Here is a 20,802-nt window from a genome sequence, read left to right as displayed (position 1 = left end):
GTTACTTGAAGTTTCTGAATTGTTTTTTGGTAGCACAGAGCATCATAAGAGATAGAAGCAAAATGCTGTCAAATGGCAGCATAAGGCCTTGGAGTTGGATAGAAATGCATGAGTTAGAAAAGAAGATCCAGAGCTTAACTAGCCTTATAAGAATAACAACTTCTAGTTCATAAGTTTCATGTGAAGACAAAATGGAAATACACAGATACAAGACTTACTCAGCATCTGGCACATGGGTAAGCCTTCTGTGAGGAGGCAGCTGACAGTGATGCTGTGCTAACCTGTCAAAGGTCTTCTTTTCTTGGGCTTCCCTAGTGGCGCAGTGGTTGAGAGTCCGCCTGCCGATGCAAGGGACCTGGGTTCGTGTCCTGATCCGGGAAAATCCCACATGCTGCGGAGCAGCTAGGCCCACGAGCCATGGCCGCTGAGCCTGCGCGTCCGGAGCCTGTGCTCCGCAACAGGAGAGGCCACAACAGTGAGAGGCCCGCGTACCGCAAAAAAAAAAAAACCAAAAACCCACAACATTAAAAAAAAGGTCTTCTTTTCTTTTTTAATCTTAGTTTGGCGGTGCCCATTGGCATGCGAGATCTTAGTTCCCCGACCACATATCGAACCTGAGCCCTCTGCAGTGGAAGTGCGGGATATTAACCACTGGACCACCAGGGAAGTACCTGTTAAAGTCTTAAAAAGGACTATATCCTCTTCCTGGAGACTGAAAGTTTATAAGAAATTAGCAGTAGTGTTTGTATTTTGGGGGAAAAAAAAAAACAAAAATAGTTAATCTCCCCTCCAAATATTTCCTCTCTTTTCATCAGCAGTATTCAGCTCCATAGTTCAGAAATGGAGCAAACTATTCTCAGAAGTTAAAACGTTTTATGAATGTCATTCCCATGGAAACTTCCGAGGAAAAGAAGTCATGCTGATCAAGGGTAATCGATTCTGTGTAGAATCAGGTACAAAATTCAGCTCTCCCTGCTTTTCAATCTATGTCTGCCTCTTTTACATCCATCCAGGATTCAGCCAGGCCATTGTTTGTGCTCATAAGAAATTCAAAAGATACCTAGCCTATTTATGTTCACAAGCAGAATTTTGTCTTTATTCCTATTTATCTCTACCAAATCACTTCACAAATCTTCATAACATACACATATGCTTCTGCACTTGTGTAAAGCTTTGGACCAATAGATAAGCAGTTCTTACCACAAATGTAATAACTGAATATAGTTTTGTCTTCATTTTTAGCAATCACAAAAAAAAATTCAAGTGTGTCAAATAGATTGCTTAGGGAGTGGTTATTCACATCAGAATTCCTTTATCATTAGCTTCTTGAAGAAGACAAAGGGCTGGTTCAGAAGCGTGACGTTAAAATGTCAGGTGCTCTTAAGCAATGAAGCAATGGGGAAATAATCAATTTACAAAACAGTTGTTTACATGTAGTTTGTAAGGGCAGATTTACCTCTGGATACTCCTGGATCTCTTTTTAAATTTGTTTTAATAATGTTAAAGAGTTTTTTTCATAGACCCCAAATAATTCAGTATATAAATAAGATCATTATGCTAGAAAGAGAAATATTCCGAGTCAAGGTAACTTTAAAATCTCTTTCATATATGAAATGAAACTAACCCCTGTGCCATTAGGGATGTCAACTAAAAAAAAAATGCACAAGCTTAAAGTTGAGAATTATGTCTTATTTGGTAGACATTCTGAGGACTTCAAGCCCAGGAGGCAGCCTCTCAGCTAGGAGGCACTGCTCCAAAGTGGTAGGGGAGAAGCCAGGGTATATAGGAGTGAAGACCAGGTAGTTGGAACTTCAAAAGATTACTGTTTAATTAAAGAAAACCAGACATCTCAAGTTAATGAATTTAGCACTTTTCTATGTATGGGAAGATGCAAGAATCAGGGTTCATCGAAATCATTCCTTTCATATGGTACCTTAGCTATCTAGGGCCAGTATCCCATTCTTTCCCATCCTGAGTCGCCTCAGGGTACACTGCTGGGGACAGCTGTAGTGGCTGATGGCTTGATGGCTGCAGCATCCTTAGTTTGCTTATATGGCTGGTAACATTTTTCATTCACAGGGACAAAGGTGAACAGAAAACACTAAAATAAAAGGAGTTCCTAAATTAAGTAAGGAGAAACATTTAGAAGACATGGTGAAGAAGTTTTTGCTTCCTCATCAGGTTTTTTGGTCCACATCTAACTGAAGGTCGGTGACCTGAGTGGTTCTAGAGTCTGGTGGTGTCAGGATCAGTTAGAGGATTAGTCTTCAGTGTGCCTTGGCACAGACCTTGCTCTCAGCTGTGTGTCACTTTGTGGCTTTTGGACAACGTTAAAATAACAGTTAAGAATAGTTGGATGATTATAATTTTTGTGACTTTCTGTTTGAATTAAAAAAAAAAAATCCCACAAGGACTCAGAGGCAAAAAATATACAAATCAATTTTCACTGCAAAGTAAAGGAGCTGTTACAGTGGAGGATTACTGGACTGAATGTCAATATTATGACATAGTATGAGTGTGTTTCATGTTTGGTAATTGCAATCATTGTTGCTTGTGTTGTGGTCATCCATTTACAATGTTTGGTGTCAGTTTATATATCTCTTGTAAAAATAAAATACAGTGTGTGTGTGTGTGGAAAAAAAATAGGATTAGAAAAATAATTAAAATAGTATGGATCTTGCACAGGAATGGGTGTGTGTGTGTGTGTGTGTGTGTGTGTGTGTGAAAAAAAAAAGAGTAGTTGTTCCTTGCTTGAGTTTAATGACGTCACAGAATTTTCTAGCTTTGCTTCTGGGCCACTATCAAGTTACTGATTCAGATAAATTAGGTCGTGTGCTATGAGCGACCATTCACCTCCAATATTTCTTTTTTTACAATCTGAATTACCACAAAAGTGAACACTTAAAACGATGGGCTTTTAACTTGAAACTTACGGAGTATGGAAAAAAAATATCATCCAAAGCAGGGATTTTCAAACATATTTTTTACCATGTCACACATTAAGAAAAAACATTGTTTATCACAACTCAGGACATGCAAATTTGTAGATAGAGTTGGCCCACATCCAAGGGTTTTGCATCCTCACATCAACCAACGATGGATCAAAATTTTGATATATACAGTATATTCGATATATTTGATAAATACGACTGTGTATATACACACATGTGCATGTGTGATATTGTGATTTAAGAAATATACATATATGTGGTCTTCATCCCATTTCTGGCACAGAGCTCCTAAAACCCGTGGTATTTCCGAAGTGCTGAGTGCAGTCAACATGCCTCTTGTCATGTTAATGAGCTGACTCTTGGAAAGCTCAAGGATGGGGGTTGGTTGCCAGTGGAGCCTACTGTGTGATTAGAGAATTGGAACTTTCAGTCCCACCACCTTAACCTCCAGGGAAGGAGAGGGACTGGAGGTTGAATGAATCACCCATGCCCAGTGAATTAATCTTTCATCCCTATGTAATGAAGCCTCCATAAAAACCCAAAGGATGCGGTCTGGAGAGCTTCGGAGCTGGTGAATACATGGAGATTTGGGGAGAGTGGCCTACCTGGAGAGGGCATGGAAGCACCACACCCTTTTCCCATCCCTTGCCTTATTCATCTCTTCCATCTGGCTGTCCCTGAGATATATGCTTTTATAATAAACTGGTTATCTAGTCAGTAAAGTGTTTCTTTGAGTTCTGTGCGCCAGTCTAGCAAATTAATCGAACCCAAGGAGTGGGTCATGGGAACCACTGATCTATACCCACTCTGTCAGAAGTACCGGTAACAACCTGGACTTGGAATTGGCATCCTGAGTTGAAGGAGGTCTTTTGAACCTCCAAACTATAGCTGGTCAGCCAGAAGCACAGGTGATAACCTGGGTTTGCGACTGGCATCTGAAAGAGGTGAGTGGCAGTTCTGTAGGACTGACCCCTTACCTGTGGGATCTGATGCTATCTCTGGGTAGATAGTGTCAGAATTAAGTTAAATTGTGCAACATCCAGCTGGTATTGCATGGTGGTGTGTGGGGAAGTAACCCCTCCTCCCCTCCCCCCGACACACATTGAAATTGGGTCAGGAACTCAAAAAAGGCATGTATCTACACATGCACAGATAATGTGAAACAAACGTTTCATGAAACAGTACTTACTATAGGCAAGACACTCTAATATTTTCTGATCTATTTTATTTCACTTTTTTTCTAACTGGTTGGGACCCACCAATGGATTGTGACCTGCAGTTTGAAAACCCCCTTCTCAGGGGAGTCCCTAGAACTTGCTTCTCCTGCTGAGAGTCTGTTGAGTTTGTCATTGTTAGGGTACAGGGTAAAACCCTTCTGTTAGACATTTGTATAATTTCTGTATGTCAAAAACCAGTAGGAGACAGATTTTTGTTAGGTCCACAGTGATAAATATGCCCACAGACCTAGGTCTGAAGTTCGTCTGACAGTATTCTAATAATCTTTATACTAATACTTCTTCACTCCATTCTGATGAACTTGTTGAACCTATGATGAGCTATGGGGAAAAGAAGAGGGAAATGCAAAGTACTTTAAAATAAAAATATAACATTATCTCTGCTGCTTCCAGAATGACAACTACAAATATTTTGCTTAGGGCAAAGGGACAGTGCCTCTTGCCTGGAAGAAGGGATTCTGGTTCCTTGTCTGATCTCGGTTTAGTACAGCAGGAAAAGGTGCACAATTCCCATTTTGTCCTGCCATGGGTAGAATCTGTGTCAAGGCTTTTTCCCCCCAACTTTCTGGATGCCTCTAATCTTGCAATCTATTTGCAGTCCATGGTTGGAAATAGGTTTTTTATATAGCTGTGTGTGCATTTGGGTGACCAGAATCTGGGAGCCCTTCTATCTGCCACAGCAGAAATTTGGAGAGGCGAATGTGACAGAACTTGGACTCAGAAAACTGGGGTTTGTAGGTTCCACTCCTTGTGAATTACACTGCCTTGGAAAAAAGGCATTTCACTTCTCTGAGCCTTAGGTTAATAACAAACATATAGGGTATTGTCATGTGCCAGATACGGTGCTAGATTTTAAAAGACAAAGATGACTAAAATATAGTGCACACCCCTAAAATAGAGATGATAATACTGTAATACTGTTCTCATAGTATTATTATGAGAATTAAAAGAGAGAACAAAGAGGAAATATCCAGCACAACAGTTCACCCATGTTAGGATTATTTCTTTCTTTCTTTTTGTATTTGAATCCATTTTATTATGAAATAGAACACACAGAAAAGTGCAAAAACATGTCTCTTCAGCTAAATGAATTATTAAAAAGCAAACACTCATGTAACTGAAACTCAGATATAGAAATAGAATATTGCTGTTACACCAGAAATACCTCTTTGCTATACCTAATCACAACCACTCCCTCCCAGAAGGTAGCCACCTCTTGACTTTTACAGTTATCACTGTCTTTTTTTTCTTTTTTCTTTTTTCTTTTTTTTTTACCACATGGGTATGCATGCTACAAATTACGGTTTGGCTTAACCTGATTTTGAACTTTACATACAATCTGTTCTAGCTGGCTTCTTTTACTTATCATTATGATGATGACAATGATGATGATGATGATTTTTTGGCCATACCACATGGCTTACAGGATCTTAGTTCCCTGACCAGGGATTGAACCCAGGCCTTGGCAGTAAAAGCATTGAGTCCTAACCACTGGACCGCCAGGGAATTCCTCGTACTTATCACATTATTTTAAAAATTACCCTCATTGTAAATGTGAGTTGTAGTTAATTCATTTCTGTTGCTGTATAATTTTCATTTGAATAAACATACCACATTTTCTATTTTAATTCACTCTATCATCTATGAACATTTTGTTTGTTTCCACTGTTTGGCTGTTACGCAAAGTGTTGTGATTAAAATTCTTGTCCATGTGTTTTGGTATATCTAAGCCTGCATTTCTGTAGAGTATATACTTAGGAGAAGAATTGCTGGGTCATAGAACATATGTATCTTTGTTCCTGCTACATAATGTCTAACTGTTTTCCAAAGTATTTGCACCAATTTACACTCTAACCAGCAGTGGGTAAGAGTTGCTTTTGTATGACCGTCTCACGAAATCTTGGTATTGTCAGACTTTTAATTTTAGCTATTCCAGTGGGTATAGATCTTATTTTAGATTAAATCTCACATCCCTGATTACTAAAAAGATTGAGCACGTTTGCATTTCCTCTTATGCGAAATGCCTGTTTAAGATTTTGTCCCCCCTTATTGAGTTGTCTGTCTTTTTCATTATACTCTGTATGTAATCTTTGTTAGTATATGTAATATAAATGTTATGCAAATGAATTTTCCCACTCTATACCTTGTCTTTCAATATCTTCCTAGTGTCTTTTGAGGAACAGAAGTTCATAATTTTAATATTAGTCCACCATATCAATTTTTTCCTTTATTTTAAGGGCTTTTCTTTGTCCTAACAATGCTTTTTGAAAAGATCTTTTTCTGGGCTTCCCTGGTGGCGCAGTGGTTGAGAGTCCGCCTGCCGATGCAGGGGACACGGGTTTGTGCCCCGGTCCGGGAAGATCCCGCATGCCGCGGAGCGGCTAGGCCCGTGAGCCTGCGCTTCCGGAGCAAAAAAAAAGAGAAAAGATCTTTTCCCTCACTGCACTCCAGCACTACTTCTGTTATAAATCAAGCATCCATGTATGTATAGGTCTGTTTGCAGGTTCTCTTTATGGTTCCATTGATCTATGTGTCTATCATTGTAACAATCCCACAAATCTTATATATCCTTATCTACTTACTTAATCAATTACTGAAAACTGTATGTTATGATTTCTCAATATGATTGTGGATTTGTATATTTCACTTCGTAACTATCAATTTTTACTTCTGACATTTTAAGGCTAAGTTCTTAGATGCATACAATTTTTCATTCGTTATAAATTTCTTGCAAATTGAACTTCTTATCATCCTTCTTTATTTCTGGTAATTGAAATAGAAACTTTTTTTTTTAACTTCCATGTTTTTTATTTTCTAAATGTATTTCTTATACAGCACCTAGTTGTAATTGTCTCAAAAAATTTGCCTTTTCATTGAATCATTTAGTTTACTTACATTTAACATAATTATGGATTCATTGGTTTATACCATTATCAATCTATTGCCTCTCTGCTCCATATTCACCCTTCATTGCCAAACTTGTGATATTGGAGCATTTCTCCCTTGACAGCTGGCATAGTGTTAAGCTTCATCAGTGGAGCACACTGGAAGCACAAAGATGGAGAGTGCAGAGGTCAAAAGTATGTAGAATCCCCCATGGACAGCTTCCTCTGGCACTTAGAGGAAGGCTTCCCAGAGAACCTCACTGGACTCTGTCATATTTTAACCAGTCCCTTATCTATGTTATTTCTAGTGTTGAACTTTTCACATTGAATTATAATTTGTCTAGGTGTCAGACTGTTTCCACTAGGGTATAAGCTCCTTAAGAATAGGGTCAATGTGTTTGTTATCTATATTCTACAGTGCTATCACTGTTCTAGGCAACAACAATGATAGCTAACCTATTCTATGTTAGACATTGTCTCATGTGTTTGAATATAGTGGACACTTGGTCAATGTTTGTTGATAAAAGAGGAAGTTATTAGTCCCATTTTTCAGGAGAAGTAAGTGAGGATCATAAAAGGAAAATAAGTTGCTGAAGGTCACATAACTAGGAAGTGGCATGGTCAAAATTTAAACATAGATATGTCTCTTTCCTCTATTCTGTGCTAATTAAGATACAAAGATGGGTCATGCCAAGAGGGACTGTTGTTATTTTGTTGCTTAGAGTAGAATCCTCTGTTGAATTTGAACTCAATAGCAGGAAATAGGGGAAGAGTCTTACATAGCACTGATTATGTGCAACCATTTTTCATATATTCACTGATAAGATGGGTATTACTATCATCATGTTACAGAGAAAGGCACTGAAACCCAGAGAGGTTAAGTGGAACTTCTCAAGTCACACAACTTCTAAATGGCGGAGACAGAATTCAAATCCATTTGGTCAGGCTCTTGAGTCTATACTTGACCATTAGTATACTGACTGTCCTGGTACCTTAAAAAGGTAAGGAAAATAATATAATAAATACCTATGTACCTATCACTGTACATAAGAAATAAAACATTATCCCATGTACAGATTACATTATCCTGAATTTGGTGGCTATCATTCATATGCATGTCTTTAGGTTTCTCATATATATAAAAATACTGTGCAATATACAGTATTATTTCCATATAGTTATATAAATGACATTCCTCAGTAAATACTTGAATATGTACTCTGTGCCAACCACTCTTTTAAGTACAGAGCAAACATAGTGACAGAACAAAATCCCTGCTCTCATGAAATTTAATTCTGGACTGGGAAGACAGACAATAAAGCATAAACAAAGCGATGCATAATATATCTGGTGGTAATAAGTAAAACAAAGTAATACATATTAAGGGATGATGGGGCTGTGGAAGAAGATGAAACCCTCTTTTATCAAGAGATATTTAAGCAGATATCTGAAAGAAATGACAGAGTGATGTTTTACATTTAAAAACAAAAACAAAAAGCACTCTTTCCAGTGTGGAGAATAGATGACAGTGAGCCAGGAATGGAACCAGGGAGACAAGTTTCAAAAAGTCCAGATGAGAGTTAATGGTGGCTTAGATTTTTGAGGAGGCAATAAGTGGTCAGATTTTGCTTGTATTTTGAAAGTAGCATTTATATTTATAAAATCAGTGGCATGTAATCTTTTTCCTTGATTTGTCCTTGTGTTGTGGGAACCAAGATTTCCTTGGCTTCGTAAAGTGATCTGGGCAACCTTTGTTCCACCTTTAGGAAAACTTGGATCAAATAGGAACTAACCTTTCCATAAAATATTGATAGAACTCACTGTAAAGCCATTCAGGCCTGGGATAATTTGGGAGTGGGATGGGGTGGAGTGGAGGTCACTGACTACCATTTTGATTTTTTTAATTCTTAGTATTTTCTTCAAATTCTCACTTTTTAATTACAGCATCTTATTTTTCTTTGAGTTTTTCCATTTCATCGAAGTTTTCAAATTGGTTAGCATACACTTGTTTTTATTACTGTGTTGGCATTTTCATCCCTTTTTTTCATTCTGTATTTTATTTATTTTCATATTTTCTCTTTTTATGTATTAGTCTTGCATGGCTGTCTAATTAAATTTTTTGAAGAACAAAATCTGGGTTTTAAAAAAGCTTCATTAATTTTTACTATCATTGTCATTTTTATCTGTTTCAAAGTGTTATGCCTGTGAGAAGATAAGTAGTATTTCCTTACCTTTTGTTTTCCTAGATGTTCTCTAATGATTCCCCCCACCCCAGCTTCTTCACTGAATGCTTAGCTTATCCTGAAAGTACAAAACATTTTGCAGTGGAAACCCAAGCTTCCATACTTGTCCCCATATACTCATTTCTTACCATGGTACACACAGGAGAGTACTGTTCTTAGTTTCCCATGCATCATTATAGATGGTCTTCATGCATATACTAATACATACAGTCTCATTTTCCTACTTTTTAATAAAAGGTTACATATTATAAATACTCATCCTGACCCTTCTGTTTCACTTAATAATATATTTTATAGATTTTCCATAACACTACATAAGATACTTTCTAATTTTTTATAGCTACATAATATTATATATATTTTGTTCAATCATTCTCCTATTGATAGCCTTTGGGTTGTTTTTCATTTTTTGTTGTTATAAATGATGTTTGTAACAGACATCACTTGGATCTTTTCAGCCTCATCAGGATCCTTTTGCACTAATTTTTCCCCTCACACTCCTGTGATGACCCATCTAGCACGAGCTATGCTTTACTCCCACCAGACACTGCCTTGTCCCATGCCCAAGACATGTGACTTTCCATCCTAACTTAGGGTCCCCCTGTTGCTCCTGAGGTATGAGATGTCCCAGGACAGGCTCAGCACCCTTGCATTCAAACCAGAATTGCAGGAAAAGGAACCTTAAAGAGAATGAGAGAGTGAATCTTAGAACAAAGGGAGATGGAAACCAGCAGAAAAATGATCAACCCTACCTCCCTCCATCCTGCGACTGTCCTGAAATGCAGTAGTTCATAAGGTCTTAGGATCCCACATGATCCCCCAGATCTTGTTTGAAACCAGATGGAAGCCTGCACAGTAATATACCTTGTGTTACCTCCCCCTACTTCCCTGCCTTTTCCCCCCTTTCTTTCACTCCTGGTCTTGCATCCTTGGGTAAAGTAGCAACACATAGGTGTTTGCCTCAGGCTCTATGCTCTAGAGAACTCCGGCTAAGACTGCTGGAATCAGGCATAACCCTTGAAAGCAGATCCCTCAGCATAGGATTTTGGAGTTGTTTCTCTCCAGTCTGATGTCAATAGGGACTCTATTGCTGATGGTAAGTGGAGGTGGCAATAACTCCTGCTTGCAATAGCGTCCGAATCACTAAGACTTTCATCTAGGGTTAATTGGGATGAGGTACAAGGGAAAGTGAGGCTCTGGCATGTGCTGGGGCTATAGCACATCTCATGTCTCAGGTATACGGGAACAATCATAAGCATGAGTTTTATGAAGGAGATTGGATCCTGTTCATAGCATTGGGCAACCCAAATAAGGCCACATTGAGCCAGTTGCAGCTGTGATAGTCTGAGGAACGCCGTGCTGATTATAAAGCTGTTGTTTCTCAGCTCCAATCCCACTTTTCTATACTATGCTTTGTGATGCTCTATGAGCCATTTCTGCTTTAGCAGCGGGCTCCCTGTTAGGTTTTTCCACAACGGAACACTAGAGGGAGACTGAAAGCCTGGAGGAGAGACCATCAGCCCCTTCCCGTTTTGTGTTCTGTCTGTCAACATCACCCCTCAGAGATACCAGCTCCAGCACCTTTCCTCAGAGGCCTGAGTTCCTGCTCTATGGAGGCTCTTCAAGCCTCTAAGCTTTAATAAATCCAACCTCTTTCCTTTGTTCCCCAGTCCCTGGAATGCTAGCTTCTTTCTATGCCATTATTTCTGTGTTTTTTCAATGTTTTCCTTTTGCCTTTTCAGTCTTTCAATATCCATTTAACCAATTCTTTATGACACATTGTTTCTTATACAACTGGATTAAGTCAAATAAATTGAAAGGGGTACGCTTTCCAGAGATTATGGAAGTAATGTATTAGCTGGTCATCTGAAATTGTTTCTAATAGTTTACTTGGTTGGTTGACAGAGCTTGGGTTCAGTGGTGGCCTGCATTCATTGGGATGGGGATGCAGAACTTTCCCTCATGTACTGCAGAAGATGAAATTTAAAGGTTTCAGAGGATGGGGATGTTGGAGTGGATTTATCATCAGTGACCTGTACACTAACACCCTTGACCCACCCTCATTACATCATCTTGGATGACTCACAGGATGCTTCCTTCACTAGGGCACTAAGCACCAGTGAAGATGAGGGGAACACCAGTATCCTAGAAAAGCTCTACAGTCCTTGTCCTCTGTAAGCCAGGCAGGATGTTGAGAGATGCTGCCATTGCAATGGGTCCCTGATTTCAATGAGAATGTTGGGGTGCCAGCAGAGCACTCACCTACTAGGGATAATGGGGACACATTTCTGGTGATGAACATCACAGATGAAGGGCTAACCAGAATGTTTGGCCACCAGCCACAGAAATGAAATAGACAGACATTCTACTGAAGTGTTACTTGATCCTTATAACAGAAAAAAAAAAAAATCTACGTCTTGTGCCCAGAAAGTTGACTTGAGTCACCACAATGGAGAGTCAAGACCTTTCATCTAGCTTGTGGACCTAAGCCAGTTCACAAACTCAAAGCCCCTGAGAGACAGAATACAAGTGACATGAGCCCTATTGTTGCCCCAACTTAGCACCCTGAGTTTCCAGGCCACAGCACCAGCGAGAGAACCCAGGCAAATCCTGATGGACACCCTGAGTTGAGGAGATACAGCTGAGAGTCTGAGGAGACCAAGACCAGAAATACTAGAAACTAGAAACGAGAGAGCTTCACAGAGAGAGAACTCTGAACATCTGCAGAACCCCCCTGAAGCATTCAGCAGAGTACTCATTAGTTCATCAATGTGAAGGAATCATCCAAGGTTAGGATAAAAATCAAATCAAAGCATTAGAAAACTGTGCCTGGTGCTCAAAAGGGCTGGCAGTTGTGCCTATCCCCACCAGACAGACTAGGCAAAACAACCATAATTCACAGGGCAATGGATAATAAGCTCAGGAAGTTGCCTCAGTAGTTGAGAATAATTCCATGGAGAACTACCCTGGACCTGGGAAATAAATCATAAAAGTATCAAATTGTATCCTTGTATCTAAATTCATTGGATCCTGGAACAAGTCTCAAAAATATTTACAGGAATAAAAAAACATATACCTAACAAGGTAAAGTTACAATATCTGGCATCCAGTCAGCTAATGAGTGAGTTTAGCAAGGTTGCAGAGCATAATATAATATGTAAAAATAAATTATATTTCTATGTACCATCAGTTTTACAACCAGAAATTGAAATAAAAACATTTTAAATAGCATCAGAAATATGAAATATTTAGGGATAAATCTGTAAAAAGATGTGAAAGACTTGCAAACTGAAAACTGTAAATGACTGGATTGCCTGGCCTGAATGGCAGAGAAGCTTCTTGCATCTTATCCTGGACCTATTGCAGAGCCCCTCTTGCTCTGGGTGTCTTAGGAAATGGAACCTTTCTGAGTCATCCAATAAATAGTTCAAAGCAGTATTCTGTATACAGTATGTACTTCCTCCAAACTCCAGGGGCCCACAAAGCACAGTGCTTATTTTCTTGTGGCACGAGGTGTGAGGTGCAAAAATATATTCATCTTGGAAAGAGATATCCCGGTAAGGCCCAGTCCATTGGAATATAGAAAACTATACCAACATGGCAAGCTTTTGAATCTCCATAGGGCTTTTCTTCCACTTTCTAGTACTAGGCCATCATCCAGAGTACTTGCCACTTCTTGCTCACCAGATTCAATTCGCATGATGTCATCAGTATAGTGGACCAGTGATGTTCCATGAAATATCAAGATGACTAATAGCGTGCAGACACATTATGACAGAGAGCAAGAAACTTGACATAGGTCTGGGTCAAGACAATAAGTATACTATACAAAAGCAAACTGCTCTTCATGCTTTCTACTGACTGAAATTGAGCAAATCAATAGTTGGATATTGAATACCATTGGCTATGTTGATGTGCTCCAACAAAGTTACCATATTTGACATGGCTTTTGCAGTAGGGGCTACCACCTGTTTATATTTATGATATTCCAATAATATCCCCCATTATCCATGTGTTTTTTACAGGAGCAAGAATTAAACCTTGAGATGATAGGGGGCACAATTCCTGCATCCTTTCAGTCTTATAGTGGTACTCATCTCTGCAATTCCTCTTGGATGGTATTGCTTCTGACTTACACTCTCTGCCAAGGAGGTCGGGGTGACAGTTTCAGGAACTCTCACTTGGCTCTTACTAGCATTATGGGCCTTACTTTGCAAGTCTATGGTCAAATGTAAAAGTTTCGTTTGTGCCAAGAATATTTATTCCAATTATACGTTCAGTACAGGGAAAATTACCACAAGATGGAACTGTGGACTCACTAGATAAACTGTAAGATGCACTTGGGCCAGTTGGCTCTGGGTCTGTGAACTGTCTTAGCTCTGGAAAGTGAATGAGAAATTGCAATTTCCTATTACAATAGCTGACATCAACTCACTAGTCACCAACTCTCACTTTTAAAAACTGTTTTGTTGTTGTTTTACAAATCAGGTGGATTTTTAGTCCACTGTCCTTGTATTTTGACCCTAGAAACATCATGATCTAATAGCCGTCACCCTAGATCCCTGCGGATCAAGGCATCGTGATTGCCGTTCCATTCTTTCTGTCCATTACTAGGATGACCAAAGACTTATTGTCTAAACCAGGGTATCGAGAGTGAAAGCTGGCACTATTAATAATTATACCGGGACAACACGCAAAAACTATCCTGAGCAAACTATGATGTGTGTTGTTCTTACTCATTTTTGTAATTGGATCCATCTTGCCTCCGATGATTCAGTGCTGCCACCTGGTTTATGACATTTCTTAATGCCTTCATTCTCCTGAATTCCAAGGATTACAATTCCCATGCAGCATCCCACACCGTCAGCTCCAGTCTATATAAGACAGAAACCATCAAACTTCTCAAAGATATTGGTGACTCCTTCACAGGTACATTTTTTTACCTTTAGAAAAGGAGCATCCTTTAGAACCTCTCATGAACTGTTAGGTGGTGGGTCCTTCAAACATTCCCATATCCTTGAGCCCTCTGAATGCTTTCTGAATCTCATGCCAAGGAAATTCTGGCATCTCCTCTTCACTTATTAGAAGGTATTGCTGTATCCAAACTTCAGAGAGTCATCTCAGCAGACTGGGAGGACTAGGTCCTGGTGTCTTTGCCAAAACATTGAATCCCAAGTCATAGATGAGTGTCCTCATATCAATAAATTACCCCCACCTATCCTTATATTTCAAATTCCTCCCCAGTCCAACGCTCTAAAGATCTGGTCCCTCACATGTTCCGCTAGTTAATGCCTGTACATATGATTCAAATTACTCAATTCCCTTGACATGCAAGTTATTTCTTCCTGGAGCAGACTACTTCTTCATTCAACTTGTGCTAAAATGTGACTCTACTTTTCTGCCTGGGGTAATGGGGTGTGGGTGTGTGTGCTAATAATTAGCACGATCTTATGAGATACCTGCTATAGCTGAGGTCATTGCTTGGTCTTCAGGTATAAGAAGCTCTCTCTCCCTAGCAAGTGGAAGGGTCTGCTTTTGTCAGCTTAGAGGGTTTAGAGGAATTTAGGCATCACGGACTCTCAAGCTCACCTATCTAAATGTCCCAATTCCAGATCTCAAGACCCCATCCTTTTTCTATCAAGGCCCTGTCATTTACATAGGAAATCTGTCAAGTTTGCACAGTCTCTTTTGCAGCATCTCCACCCTTAAAATCAGATCCAGGGCCTGATTTTCAGCACAGTCTACCTTGCGGCTGCAGGAGTTGAGCATTTTCTTGTAACCTATTCTAGAAGCTGAATCAGCCAAGTTCTGAGTATTTCCTCTCCCTTAGCAAACAGTCATGATAGTAATTGACAGCTGTATCTCTGAGAAAAGCTTGGAGGAAGAGTTACAGTATATACTTGTGGCCACTTTGCAGCGTACTTTCTCAAGGGACCCACCCTCCTCTTCAGAAAGCATGAAGAGCAGTTTGCTTTTGTATAGTATACTTATTGTCTTGACCCAGACCTATGTCAAGTTTCTTGCTCTCTGTCATAATGTGTCTGCACGCTATTAGTCATCTTGATATTTCATGGAACATCACTGGTCCACTATACTGATGACATCATGCGAATTGAATCTGGTGAGCAAGAAGTGGCAAGTACTCTGGATGATGGCCTAGTACTAGAAAGTGGAAGAAAAGCCCTATGGAGATTCAAAAGCTTGCCATGTTGGTATAGTTTTCTATATTCCAATGGACTGGGCCTTACCGGGATATCTCTTTCCAAGATGAATATATTTTTGCACCTCACACCTCGTGCCACAAGAAAATAAGCACTGTGCTTTGTGGGCCCCTGGAGTTTGGAGGAAGTACATACTGTATACAGAATACTGCTTTGAACTATTTATTGGATGACTCAGAAAGGTTCCATTTCCTAAGACACCCAGAGCAAGAGGGGCTCTGCAATAGGTCCAGGATAAGATGCAAGAAGCTTCTCTGCCATTCAGGCCAGGCAATCCAGTCATTTACAGTTTTCAGTTTGCAAGTCTTTCACATCTTTTTACAGATTTATCCCTAAATATTTCATATTTCTGATGCTATTTAAAATGTTTTTATTTCAATTTCTGGGTGTAAAACTGATGGTACATAGAAATATAATTTATTTTTACATATTATATTATGCTCTGCAACCTTGCTAAACTCACTCATTAGCTGACTGGATGCCAGATATTGTAACTTTACCTTGTTAGGTATATGTTTTTTTATTCCTGTAAATATTTTTGAGACTTGTTCCAGGATCCAATGAATTTAGATACAAGGATACAATTTGATACTTTTATGATTTATTTCCCAGGTCCAGGGTAGTTCTCCATGGAATTATTCTCAACTACTGAGGCAACTTCCTGAGCTTATTATCCATTGCCCTGTGAATTATGGTTGTTTTGCCTAGTCTGTCTGGTGGGGATAGGCACAACTGCCAGCCCTTTTGAGCACCAGGCACAGTTTTCTAATGCTTTGATTTGATTTTTATCCTAACCTTGGATGATTCCTTCACATTGATGAACTAATGAGTACTCTGCTGAATGCTTCAGGGGGGTTCTGCAGATGTTCAGAGTTCTCTCTCTGTGAAGCTCTCTCGTTTCTAGTTTCTAGTATTTCTGGTCTTGGTCTCCTCAGACTCTCAGCTGTATCTCCTCAACTCAGGGTGTCCATCAGGATTTGCCTGGGTTCTCTCGCTGGTGCTGTGGCCTGGAAACTCAGGGTGCTAAGTTGGGGCAACAATAGGGCTCATGTCACTTGTATTCTGCCTCTCAGGGTTTGCTGTCTCCCACCGCTTAATGTCCTCAAAAAACATCGGTTCATATATTTTGTCTGTATTATATTTTGGGTTGTTTTGGGTGGGAGGATAAATCTGTTCCTATTCCTCCATCTTGGATGGAAATGGAAGTCTCAGAAGTAAACTCTGAGTAAATGTATTATGTTTTATCTGAAATTCATAGGTATTTTGTAGCTTAAGGATTTTCATGTTCTCTAAAGTGGAGACATCTGCCAGTAGCCTTTTCCAATATCCAAATTCCCTTTTCTTCTCAGTAACACAACACTGATTAAAGATGCACCTATGGGCTTCCCTGGTGGCGCAGTGGTTGAGAGTCCGCCTGCCAATGCAGGGGACACGGGTTCGTGCCCCGGTCCGGGGAGATCCCACATGCCGTGGAGCGGCTGGGCCCGTGAGCCATGGCCGCTGGGCCGGCGCGTCCGGAGCCTGTGCTCCGCAACAGTGGAGGCCACTGCAGTGAGAGGCCCGCGTACCACAAAAAAAAAAAAAAAAAAAAAAAAAAGATGCACCTAGCTAAAACACACAGCTCTCATTCTCCCTTGATTCTAGGTGTGCGCATTTGGCCAAGTGCTGCTCATAAAGTTGTCAACAGTGATGTGTTGGACTTCTGGGATTCCTTTCCCCCATCCTTCTGCTTAGAAGGCAAATGGAATGACTGGAGCTCTTGTAACCATCTTGGTCCATAAAGAAAATTTGCATATCTTTAATGACTGATCAGAAAACTATAAATGGTTGATTCTTCATGATTGTAGCTTGAGTTTGAAACTCTTTTTGTGTAAGAGACAGTAACCTTCTTTCTTTTTTAAGCCACTATCACTTGGAAGTTTTCTGTGTTTGCTCTGAATCATTGTATCCCATATATCAAGTTTGCCAAATTGCCCAAAACCTAACAAACACCTAGAGATAAAACTTGCCACAAAGAAAATTTTGAGGTAGGAGAAATTTATTTGTGGTGATTAAAGTTCATCATTTGGTGTTTGTCTCCACTTTTCTACTATCTTATAGGCTCAGTGCTTTCATACTGTCTCCCTGTCATCAAAAATTGCTTTCAAGATCCAAAACTCATTTACTAAGGTTATTTTCATGTTAACAAGGATCAGTGCTTTCATCCAAAGAAATTACATTCTAATAGTAGATTTTATAATAAGCAGGGTAACTTAAAAAATTACTAGATTTTTTGGGGTGGGGGTGGGAGACCCTCCTGAAATTCTGTCTGTATAGGATCCTGCACTCAAGTGGGAAAGATGGATTCACCTAATGAGTAGATTTTTTAAGATATGCTTTAGATAGCCAATATGCAACTCTATAACTCATAAACCTGCCTGCAGCTTGAATTCAAAACCAGAGGGTAATGTCTAGGGGAGATCCTATTACTCCAACTCTTCCTTCAAGCTTTTCTCTGAAACTATACTATATAATTTTGGCATATATCGTGACCATAGTGTTTCTCTTTCTCTCTAGTCTGCTCTGGGAAGCTGATATGTTATACAGAATAGACTCTAGACTCAGTTGACATCCATGTCCAGTTGAACCATTTACATGTGACCAATCACAGCAGGTAGAGATAGAGACTGGTGTTACCTAGTATGTCTCACATTTACAAGTCACTCAATTTTTTAATTTATTCAAATTCTCAATATGAGCTAAACATTTTCATCTGTGAGGTGTGAATATTATTTTGATCAATTTTCTTCTCTGCTCTAGCAGCAATTGCTTACTATATGCTAGGGGGAAAGTAGAGGGTTGATAAGATAATCCCTCTCCCCTCCTTGTGGGATTTATATAAGACTATAATTTTGTGGACTTGGAAGGCACCCTGAGAATTTCTTAGCCCTGGGGATATGTGTAATTCTTGGACCTAGTACACAAACTCATTCATAACTTACATGTATACAATTTAATAGGACTGCCAAGGACTGTTTGCCTGGTTATGAATTTATATGTACAAATGATAGGTGCATAACATAGTTTTTTAAAGAAGGAAAATGCACTTTGAATTTTATATTTTTATTTGCTTGGTAAGTGGGGAAAAGCATCTGAAAGGGAAACACCCCCAAAATTGTAATGTAGATTGCAAAGTAAATTGTCACTGAAATACTGTTAACCAATGTATACTATTAATTCATCTATAACTCATGCATTTGTCAAGGGCACTTGCTCTTCTTTCTGCCCAGAATACTCTTCTCCAAGCTCTTTGTATGGCTAATTCATTCTCATCCTTCAGTTGTCAGCTTGAAGTCCACCTACTTAGAAAGTTGCCATCCCCTTGCCATCCTATCTCAAGTTGCCTCTCCTGGTTACTCTTTATCTCCTTGTTTTATTTCCATCTAAAATGTATCACACTCTATAATGATCTTATTTATTTACATTTTTACTTATTTAATGTCTGTCTTCCTGAGAACAATTGAGCTTTATGAGGATAGGGAATTTTTAAAAATCTTGTTCATCTCTTAATCTGTAGTATAGCATAGAGTCTGGAAACTGGGATGGTCTCAGTAAAATATAGTTGGATAAGTTGTAGGAGTGAAACACAGAGTGAGCTTCCTACTATGTGCCAAGCTTCACCTAGCCAAATGCCCTTGATTTACGCAAAGTCTCATAGGTAAAACAGGCTTGTAAATAGTAAATATCAACAATATGATAAGTTTGGGGTACATGCAGGATGTTTTGAGAGCATATAGATGGATCACCTAACTCAAGGTTTCTCAACCTTGGTCCCACTGACATTTTGGACCAGATAACTCTTTGTTACAGGGGCCTGTCCTGTGCATTGTTAGATGTTTAGCAGCATTCATGGCTTCTACACACTAGATGCCTATAGCACCCCTCCCCTGAGTTGTAACAACTAAAAATGTCTCCAGATATTGCCAAATGTCCCCTGGGAGCAATATTGCCCTAAATTGACAACTCCTGACCCAACTCAATCCATATGGTAAATATTTGAAGGAAGTGTATTTGCTTGTTTGTCTGCCCATAATAGAAAATTTGAAAGGTACAGAAGCAAACAAAAAAAAACAATCTGTAATCCTACCTGGTTACCTCTCGGGGTAACCATCATTTTAACAGATTGACATGTTTCTTTCACTTCATTTAACTCTGCATTTTTCCCTTTCCATAGATGAGATCACATATATCCAATATCGTGTAATATAATTTTGGCCTAACATTCTTCTTCTGTAATTTAAAAAAATCTTCATGTAAATTATTTTAATAACTATATTTTATATATAAATATAATAGATATTTAATAACACATAACATACATTATAACTATATATATTCCATACTGTGATTATAACATAATTGATATAACTAGTCCATTAATATTATTTAGGTGTTTTCAATTCTTCCAAAGTTTATAACAACTTGCTATATTAACTGTGGTGTATAAAATTACAGATTTTGCTGCAACCTAAATATTATTATTATAATCTTTAAAACGTTTGCCAATTTGATAGACAAAAAGTGTTTCATTTTTGTTCACTTTCACATTTTTGTTAATTCATTTGCTTTGCATATTAATATCCTTTGTCTATGGATGTAAAGAAATCTTGTGTTTTCCTCAGCTATTTCAAAGAGTACTTTATGTATTAAATTCTTTATATGTTATATGTTAAACACTCTGTCATATACTGCTGGTTTTTAAAAGTTTGTTACATAACACTTAATTTGGTTTGTGATATTTTTGAAAGACAATTGTCAATTTTAAGAGACTTAAGTATTTTGATCTTCTTGTTTATGATTTTTTCCATTTATTTCAAGCTTAAAATTCTTCTGCATCTAGAGGATCAGATAGGTATTTATCTGTATCTTCTTCTGTTTTTAAAAATTATGTTGTATATACATTTCACTCTGCTACTTCTGGAATTTGTTTTGGTGTATTGTGTAAGATCAGACTAAATTTTGATATTCTTCCAGATAGCCAGCCAACTGTCCATGGCATTTTTGTTGCATCATCTTTCCTCCCTACTAATTTGTGTTGCCTTGTTTTGTAATAGAATAAGTTTGTACACACACTTGTAACTAATATTACAAATGAGAAACAGTACTTTGATGAGAATCAATGAAGCTTTATAGTATATGTTTTATTTCTAAATTAACTTTATTGTGGTATAATTTACATACAGCAAAATGCAACCATTTGGAATGTACAGATCAAAGAATTTTGACAC

This window comes from Physeter macrocephalus, chromosome 6, assembly GCF_002837175.3.
Source record: "Physeter macrocephalus isolate SW-GA chromosome 6, ASM283717v5, whole genome shotgun sequence".
Classification (NCBI taxonomy): Eukaryota; Metazoa; Chordata; class Mammalia; order Artiodactyla; family Physeteridae; genus Physeter; species Physeter macrocephalus.
The sequence above is the reverse complement of the archived record's forward strand: the minus strand, read 5'-3'. Positions refer to the sequence as shown.